This window comes from Ovis aries, chromosome 1, assembly GCF_016772045.2.
Source record: "Ovis aries strain OAR_USU_Benz2616 breed Rambouillet chromosome 1, ARS-UI_Ramb_v3.0, whole genome shotgun sequence".
Lineage (NCBI taxonomy): Eukaryota > Metazoa > Chordata > Mammalia > Artiodactyla > Bovidae > Ovis > Ovis aries.
Window position 1 is genome coordinate 173,885,671 of NC_056054.1, and position 8,379 is coordinate 173,894,049.

Below are 8,379 nucleotides of genomic sequence, written 5' to 3' on the forward strand. Positions count from 1 at the left end.
CCTTGTTGAGTGTATTCCGCCAGGTAGTCCTTTAGGTTATCAGACCAACTGTTGCCTTATCACACTGCTTGTTTTCAGGTAACCCTTATTTTACTTAAAAATGGCCTCAATGTAATGATGCTGGCAATTTGGATATCTAAAAAGGAACTGTAAAGTGCTTTCCAACTTTAAATGAAAAGGTGAAAGTTCTTGACTTAATACAAAAAGAAAAAAATGGTTCTCTGTGGTTACCAAAATATATGGTAATAATTAATCTTCTTTTTGTGAAATTGTAAAGAAGGACGAAGAAATTCAAATTTGACACGGGGCTTAAGTAGTCAATGCAAAGAAATAGAGGAAAACAACAGAATGGGAAAGACTAGAGATCTCTTTAAGAAAATTAGAGATACCAAGGGAACATTTCATGCAAAGATAGGCTCGAGAAAGGACAGAAATGGTCTGGACCTAACAGAAGCAGAAGATAGTAAGAAGAGGTGACAAGAATACACGGAAGAACTGTACAAAAAGATCTTCATGACCCAGATAATCATGATGATGTGATCACTAATCTAGAGCCAGACATCTTGGAATGTGAAGTCAAGTGGGCCTTAGAAAACATCACTACAAACAAAGCTAGTGGAAGTGATGGAATTCCAGTGGAGCTATTTCAAACCCTGAAAGATGATGCTGTGAAAGTGTTACACTCAATACGCCAGCAAATTTGGAAAACTCAGCAGTGGCCACAGGACTGGAAAAGGTCAGTTTTCATTCCAATTCCAAAGAAAGGCAATGCCAAAGAATGCTCAAACTACCACACAATTGCACTCATCTCACATGCTAGTAAAGTAATGCTCAAAATTTTCCAAGCCAGGCTTCAGCAATACATGAACCGTGAACTCCCTGATGTTCAAGCTGGAATTAGAAAAGGCAGAGAAACCAGAGATCAAATTGCCAACATACTCTGGATCATGGAAAAAGCAAGAGAGTTCCAGAAAAACATCTACTTCTGCTTTATTGACTATGCCAAAGCCTTTGACTGTGTGGATCACAATAAACTGTGGAAAATTCTGAAAGAGATGGGAATCCCAGACCACCTAACCTGCCTCTTGAGAAATCTGTATGCAGGTCAGGAAGCAACAGTTAGAACTGGACATGGAACAACAGACTGGTTCCAAATAGGAAAAGGAGTACGTCAAGGCTGTATATTGTCACCTTGCTTATTTAACTTATATGCAGAGTACATCATGAGAAACACTGGGCTAGAAGAAACACAAGCCGGAATCAAGATTGCTGGGAGAAATCTCAATAACCTCAGATATGCAGATGATACCACCCTTATGGCAGAAAGTGAAGAGGAACTAAAAAGCCTCTTGATGAAAGTGAAAGAGGAGAGTGAAAAAGTTGGCTTAAAGCTCAACATTCAGAAAACGAAGATCATGGCATCTGGTCCCATCACTTCATGGGAAATAGATGGGGAAACAGTGGAAACAGTGTCAGACTTTATTTTTGGGGCTCCAAAATCACTGCAGATGGTGACTGCAGCCATGAAATTAAAAGACGCTTACTCCTTGGAAGAAAAGTTATGACCAACCTAGATAGTATATTCAAAAGCAGAGACATTACTTTGCTGACTAAAGTCTGTCTAGTCAAGGCTATGGTTTTTCCTGTGGTCATGTATGGATGTGAGAGTTGGACTGTGAAGAAGGCTGAGCACCGAAGAATTGATGCTTTTGAACTGTGGTGTTGGAGAAGCCTCTTGAGAGTCCTTTGGACTGCAAGGAGATCCAACCAGTCCATTGTGAAGGAGATCAGCCCTGGGATTTCTTTGGAAGGAATGATGCTAAAGCTGAAGCTCCAGTACTTTGGCCACCTCATGTGAAGAGCTGACTCATTGGAAAAGACTCTGATGGTGGGAGGGATTGGGGGCAGGAGGAGAAGGGGACGACTGAGGATGAGATGGCTGGATGGCATCACTGACTCGATGGACGTGAGTCTGAGTGATCTCTGGGAAATGGTGACGGACAGGGAGGCCTGGCGTGCTGCAATTCATGGGGTCGCAAAGAGTCAGACACGACCGAGCGACTGAACTGAACTGAACTGAACTGAAGTAGTCAGTTAATATGGAAAAATTTTTTAATCTGTACAAGAAGATACTTTGAGAGAGAGAGACCATATTCACATAACTATTATTACAGTGTATCATTACAATTCTATTTTATTATCCATTATTGTTGTCCATCTCTTACTGTTTATAAATTAAATGAAATCTCCTAGTTTATAAATTAAACTTTATCATAGCTATGTACATACAGGGAAAAAACCTAATATTAATGTATGTAGAGTTTGGTACTATCTCTGCTTTCAGGCATCCATGGAGGGTCTTGAAATGTATGGCCTATGGATAAGGGCAGGGGGCTACTCTAGTCAGATAAAAAAGGGAAGGAAGCTTTTAGGGAAACAAAAATAAAAAGGACTATTTCAATATCCCAAGTTAACTGTGGCTAACATTTTGACTCAGTCACTGGAGAGAATGAGACCTTCCTTATCAATACTAATGAATACTCTTATCAGGAGTGATAAGAGCTGGCCAACTAGGCTGCAAATCTCAAGGCAGGCAGGAAAGTCTTGCTGCTCTGCTGCTAAGTCGCTTCAGTTGTGTCTAACTCTGTGTGATGACATAGATGGCAGCCCACCAGGCTCCCCCGTCCCTGGGATTCTCCAGGCAAGAACACTGGAGTGGGTTGCCATTTTCTTCTCCAATGCATGAAAGTGAAAAGTGAAAGTGAAGTTGCTCAGTTGTGTCCGACCTCAGCGACCCCATGGACTGCAGCCTACCAGGCTCCTCTGTCCATGGGATTTTCCAGGCAAGAGTGCTGGAGCAGGGTGCCATTGCCTTCTCCGAGGAAAGGCTTAGCTGAACTAATACTACAAAGAAGAAAGGAAAAGTTTACCCCAAGTCAGAGACTATTAGTCTTTCCCGTGGGAGGCTTCAGTTCTCAGTGAGGAGGAACTGTAAGTTATATCAAAACTCCACTATATGGAACATATAGTTTATTAGCACAATTACAGCTAAGTCAACTGCATGTAGCTCTCAGTAATACAGCATTCAATCATTTACAATTATTTTTTTTCTATCAGTTTCACATCCCTTTGTCTTTATGATATTTCAAGCTAGAGAACCTCTTTGATGCTGTTATAGATACATATATACGGAACAGGTGAACCAAGAAGTTAATACATAAAGTAGCCAAAACACAGTAAAACCATCTAACCTCTACACGTCTATTTCAGTCTGAATGTTTGTTTTACACATTTACACAGTCTCATTTAATTCCCCCAAGAGTCTTACTGTATAATAATTTATTGCCTCTTAAAAAACTTTCCATTGAAATATAGTTGATGTACAATATTATATGTTATAGGTGAACAATATAGTGATTCATAATTTTTAAAGGTTATACTCCATTTATGGTTGCCCTGGTTGCCCAGCTGGTAAAGAATCCACCCGCAATGCAGGAAACCTGGGTTCTATCCCTGGTTTGGGACGATTCCCTGGAGAAGGGCATGGCCACCCACTCCAGTATTTTTGCCTGGAGAATCCCATAGACAGAGGAGCCTGGAGGGTTATGGTCCATAGGGTTGCAAAGAGTTGGACACAAACGAAGCAACTTAGCATGCACTTCATTTATAGTTATTATAAAATACTGACTATATTCCTTATGTTATGTAGCATATTCTTATAACTTATTTTATATCTAATAGTTTGTGCGCCTTAATCTGCTATGTTGTCCCTCTCGTGTTCCCTGCTCTTCGCTAGTAACCACTAGTTTATGCTTTATCTCTGTGAATCTGCCTCTATTTTCATTATATTCACTAGTCTGTTGTATTTTTTAGATTCTAGATTCTATTTCATTTGGAATCTTAAAAATGCCTATTTTGAGAAGAATGAACAAATCAGTAACTTAAGTAACTCAGTCAATGACAACTAGAAACATGGAACATGAATTTAAAGCCAGCTTTTCTGGCTCCAATGCCTTTACTCTTTTTCCTGCCCATCTTGGGAGATAACAGGTACAAAGTAACATAAATTCAGTGTTACCATTATCATTTAGCTTAGATAAAGATGCAATATCCTCTTTCATGGAGAAGGAAATGGCAACCCACTCCAGTACGCTTGCTTGGAGAATCCCATGGGGGAAGAGCCTGGTGGGCTATAGTCCATGGGGTCGCAAAGAGTCGGACACGACTGAGCGACTTCACTCACTCACTCATCCTCTTTCATAGGGAATACATTCCTCTGTTCTTGAAGATGAAATTGTTTTAAAGCTGCAAGATACAACTGAAGACTCAGAAGCTATCCATGAGTAAGCTTTCAACCCAGCTTCTTCATGGTTTCCTACTTCCTTTAGCCTGGGCCAGTGGATAAAATGGCCACGCTCCTGGCATGCTAATCTCACCCATTGTAGGTATTCCTGAATGGGAGCCTTGAGGCTCCAAGGTTTAGGTGAGTTCCTCCAGGATTCTGCACACCTTCCATCCTTCCACAGGCCACCTGGCCAGGTGAGTGGCATGCTCTGGCACCAGTTCAGGGTCTATCCCTCCTACTTCTCCTTACTTGCCTTACAGTATGACCTAGAACAGGATCAGCGTATTGGTATATTTTAATTTGCTCATAGGCCAAATCACAGTGTTTATATTTGCAACTCCGAAAGTTGATGGAGAGAATAAATAGAATTAAAATTCATATATAGTGACACCATGAGTGCTTTGAGTATCACTAAGAGGGGAGATATACAAGACATTACATTTAGAAATTGTTTAGGAGGAGCAAATGGAGAGAAGTAACATTTTTTTCTTAAAAAAAAAAAAAAACCCACATCACAACCCCTTCATTATGTGCAGCACACAATTTAACAGGTGTGTGATTTATTCATTTATTTGCAGATTCATGGCCAAACCAGTCCATCACAGCACTATTGTCTGTGAAGCAAAACACATTTAACAACAAACTGTATCAGCTTCTTCAGAGACACCAAATTAGCTGATCTCCAGAAATCCTTTGCTGCCAGTTGAAAAAGGGGGTTAATAATCATCAAAATGGTGAACATGAGTAATTAAACTTGGCCTCAATAAACTTTTTTCTGTCCTAGTATTTCTGGGTCATCAATAGCCAGTGCTTGATATGAAAGGAAAAAGTATTTTTGTGCATTATTTCCATCGGGAAAATAGTGAAAAGCATCAGTTTCTCTACATGTATCCGGAATGGCCAGTGGCCCTGGTGGGAAATGCGCTCCGGCACTGCCCTTTCCCCCTTTCCCTGTTCTTCTCTTGAAGGAAGACGGTCTTCTGATTGGTGTGAGGAGGGACACATTTCTTCATTGGTGGAAGTGTAGTGCTGGTAGGTCACGGTTCTTTTTCTCCTGGCTACTTAGACCGAAGTGCTCCTAGGAGCTGCACTTGCCTGTCTCAGGTCTCCAAGCGGTTAGCCTGTCACTGATGGGTCCAGCAAAGTCACTCGTTCTGGCTTCTCCACTTGCAGATGGCTAATAAGTCACGGTCCAGTAGGTTCCCAGGTATAAAGTTACTGAGCAGAGAACTAATAGGTCCGGGCTGTACTTCCGCACAGGTTAACCAAAAGCCGAGTGTTCTCTGGCTGGTAACAGACATCGGATCCGGTGCTAGGTCTGCGCCGTTTAATTCTATCCAGCTTTACTGCTGCTAGTGCTGATACCGTGCTTTGATCCCCCACTTGCTTCTTTTGCCAGGTTCTTAACTGCTTGGAATCGGAAGGTGAGGATTGTTTGAGTGATTTTTACTCCAACTCCAGTAAAACGGGAGGATCCCAGCAGAGAGGCAGGGCAGCAAGGAGACAGGTGGGGAGCATGTCGCGGAGGCGCGTGTATGCCTGTGGGTGTGTGTGGAGAGAGAGCTGCTTTTCATTCTGCCCGTCTTTAATACGTTACAATGCCCTGATTTAAAAAACTAAAAAGCTACCTTCAAAAGTGATCCCGGGGACTATAAGGCTGTCGGCACAGTGGGAAACATGCAATCAATAAGTAAACAGACCGTGTCAACTCGAGACCTTTCAGAACAACACTTCTACGTGATGGTGGGGGCGGGGTGGGGGGCAGGAGCGGGAGTTGGGGGAGTGGTAGATTTAGTCTGTTTAAACATTTCCCAAGGTCTCTATTAAATTTCTAGTAATAATGTTTCTTCCTTTCAACTGCATTGCATGTTTGCCTTTGACTGAAAATAGATTGGACTGGAGACCATTTGATATTCATCCTGTGACTATTTTAGTATTGGGGCTGGACCAAAAGAAATTCATGCTCAATGAAATGATTTTCACTTACTGAGAGGAATTCGCTTTTTGCTTCCTTCAGCAATTCATCAATCTAATGGGAGAAATAGAAGCTATCCTAATAATGAGAATAGACTTTTGGGAGCAGAAGCCAATATCAATACTTTAATAATGCAAATTCTACTGCTATATATTTGGTTTCAATCCAAATTTGCTTTTAATTAAGTTTTCTTGCCATGCATACGCCTCTTGTCCTCCCTCTCTCTCTCCACACACACACACACACACACACACACACACACACATTAATATATATATATATAATTTTTTTCATAGCACAGTTGTCACATTTGACCAGATCTCACTGTCTCTGAACAACATTGGTGATGCCATGGAAGATATCACTATTACTATCATCATTATCATCATCTTGATAAGCATTTTTACAACATTTTCAATGTGGCTCTCAATCGGGTTTTTGGATAAAGCAAATAACTCTTGTCTGATATATTATAGCCCAAAACAATAACACTAGTTGAAAATGGCAATGTCTTTTAAAAGTAACATATTAACATAATACATATGTACCAAAATTTCATACTGTGTCCTGCCTAAGTTTATATAACATAGGATGCTCTTTAGCTCTTAAACTAGGAGGGCTACCAAGTTCTGTTATTTCATTGTTTATGAATGCATGCACGCATGCTCAGTCACTGTCATGTTTGACTCTTTGTGACCCTATGGACTGAAGCCCACCAGGCTCCTCTCTCCACGGGATTCTACAGGTAAGAATATGAGAGTGGGTTTCCAGTTCCTTCTCCAGGGGGTCTTTTCAAACCAAGTATTGAACCTGCAACTCCTGAATCTCCTGCATTGGCAGGCAGATTATTTATCACTGAGCCACTTGGGAAGCCCCCTGTTTATGTATAGAACCATTTTAACTATTTTCAGGGTAAGTGGTTCTGAGCAGCAGGCCTCGATCTCTCTGAGGACGGTATGAAATCCTGTGGCTTCTCCCATCTTGTCCCCCTACCTTCAGGAGGATGCTCTGGGAATCTCATAGTTAGCAAGCATTTCCCAGTCTTTTGCTTTCATTTCTTATCTGCTCCTGGGCTATTTCTAGCCTGTTCCTGAACTCTGCTTTATCATCCCCTACTCTATTTCCCTTTATTCCTTGAACTAGGCCTTTGATTTGGAGCTCCCTTCAAGAACTCTTGCCTCCCTTTCTATCTGCCTGAAAAGGGATAACCCACCCTAGCAGACTCCAGATACAGCTGCTGACCTAGTTTCTCTGGTGGGTGGATTCGGACAGCACAGATTCAGACCATAATGTGGTTGCTCTTCATTCTTTATCCAGTCATTAAACATTGGATTTCCACAAGGCTTAGCCCTGGGTCCTACTTACTAACTCTGGAGGAAGGAAAGTCCACACTAGTTAACAAAATTGTTACTAGATTCTGAGAACCACACTCAGAGTTTTAAATACTTTCTGCCTCTTTATATTCCCAACAGGGCTATAAGATAAGAAGTGCTATTGTCTCTGTATTATAGATAGGAAAATTTGGTTTGGAGTATTTGAGTCATTTTCTCATGGTTGCACAGCTAGGAGGTAACTGAGCTGGGATGCAAATCCAGGCAATTCTACTCCAGGACTCCTGCCCTTAACCACCACTCTGTGTTAACATAGGGTGTATGGAATCTCTAGGCGAATCTCTAGGTGACCTCATTCACACCTGTGAATGCAGTTGCCATGCAAGCATGATGACTCCTGGACTTCAGGTACCTCCCTCTAGATCTCCATTTGGGATGTCTCAAAGACACTTCAAACTAAATATACCCAAAAGTTTATGTAATTATCCACCCCCCACCCCCCACACAAATCCCATCCTCTTCAGTGTTTCCTCCCTCAGGGAAAGACAGAGTCTCCCATTTGGTGGTGTGAGCCAGACACCTGGACATCATTCCTGACTCATCCCTCCCCTCTCCTTCAATCCTATATCCAATCCATGATTAAGCCCTGTCATCGATGCCTTTGAAATATGTCTCAGATCCTCTCCTCCCCATCTCCATGGCCACCCGCTTTGCCCAAGCCCCTGTCC